The sequence below is a fragment of the Asterias rubens genome, chromosome 21 (genome assembly GCF_902459465.1).
Source record: "Asterias rubens chromosome 21, eAstRub1.3, whole genome shotgun sequence".
In the NCBI taxonomy this organism is placed as follows: domain Eukaryota; kingdom Metazoa; phylum Echinodermata; class Asteroidea; order Forcipulatida; family Asteriidae; genus Asterias; species Asterias rubens.
Window position 1 is genome coordinate 3276726 of NC_047082.1, and position 1990 is coordinate 3278715.

The following is a 1990-nucleotide window of genomic DNA, read 5'->3' on the forward strand; positions in this document are numbered from 1 at the left end:
AATTATAATAGCGATTGTGTGGTACGGGAAGCTTTTGCTGTGATGTACGTGTACTGATGCAGGGAGGTTTCTACGTTCACGGAGAAGCGCTATCGCTGAGCTAGCGACCGCGATGGAGAACCCATCGCAATTATGATAATTGCGTGCCGAGAATTCTGGGTAAATGTACGGGAGCTAAATCTCCCGGCAACGTCGCCAGCTGATTTGTACAATGTCGTAGCTCCGTCTCATCCCTACGTAGTATAGAGTGTGGGTAATGCGCAGGGGTTCAGACTGCTGAAATTTCCTCAATGCATTTTTTTTTTAGACGAACAGAACTCGGTGTACATATATAGGATGTATGTAGGCTTGGTAATACCACCGTATGTGCGCTGCTTGCGTGCTAGCGACGACGACGAAAGGTCGTGTGCGTTCACCACACGTATATAATGCAAACGTTCTTGGACAGTGGGATTCGCAAAGAGTGGAACACATAGATAATTATGCATGCATGCTTTAGAAACATCTACCCTTTCTTCCTCATGATCATAAACCGTTTGTTAACCTAGTACTAAAACCCAAGATGTCGCGTTCTTAGAAAAATGGCACAAGCCAGAAAAGTGGGTCTGAAAACTGCATAATCGTTAATTGTTTGCACGCAGCGAACGTAAGGACAGATGAAGACCAAACCCTACATCAATACATGCTGATGTTCATCAGACGAATTGTTTTCTTAATTGTTCCTAATCATTCAATACATATCTGCCTTTTACAGTTAACATTTGGATTCCAGAGCGACAACACCATTAAAATCGATCGTGACCGTAATTACATTTCTTTATCACTATACACACATTTATTACTGACATCATTAAATTCAATGTCTTTATCATCGTCATTAAGATAAACATGTAATTATTTTGAAATGTTCCTCACCACATTCAAAGTAATCATCACTCGTCTCAAATTCATTTTCGTTTCCATTATTTTGTATGAACGTTGTTTCCATTGCCCTCACAAATCCGTCATCATCGTCATTCCAATACTTGGTAATTGGTTAGTTTCCTTCTGAAAACATCCTATTGGGATCTTGGCTATATGAGGGAAGGTGAAGACATCCTATTTCCTTCCCTAATCACCATCCAAACATCCCCCATCTTGCAAATCATCCTGCTCACCATCCCCATCTTAGAAATCATCATCCTTACCATCCCCATCTTACAAATCATCATCCTCGCCATCACATCTTAAAAATCATCATCCCCACCTTCCCATCTATCATCGTTCTTACCATCACCATCTTACAAATCATCCTGCTCACCATCACCATCTTACAAATCATCATCCCCAGCTTCCCATCTTACAAATCATCATCCCCACCAACACAACCTTATAAATCATCATCCTCACCATCACAATCTTAAAAATCATCATCCCCACCTTCCCCATCTATCATCATCCTCACCATCACCATCTTACAAATCATCCCTCACCACCACCATCATGCAAATCATCATCCTCACCATCACCATCTTACAAATCACCATCCCCACCTTCACCATCTTACAAATCAACATCCTCGCCATCACCATCTTACAAATCAACATCCTCGCCACCACCATCTTACAAATCATCATCCTCACCATCACCATCCTACAAATCATCACCCTGACCATCACAACTTTATAAATCATCATCCTCACCATCACCATCTTACAAATCATCACCCTGACCATCACAACTTTATAAACCATCATCCTCATCATCACCATCTCATAAACCATCATCCTCACATCCCATCTTAAAAATCATCACCCACACCATCACCATCTTATAAATCATCATCCTCACCATCCCATCTTACAAATCATCCCCTCACCATCACCATCTAACAAATCATCATCCTCACCATCACCATCTTACAAATCATCACCCTCACCATCACCAACATCTTATAAATCATCATCCTCACCATCACCATCTTAAAAAATCCTCCTCCTCACCATCACAA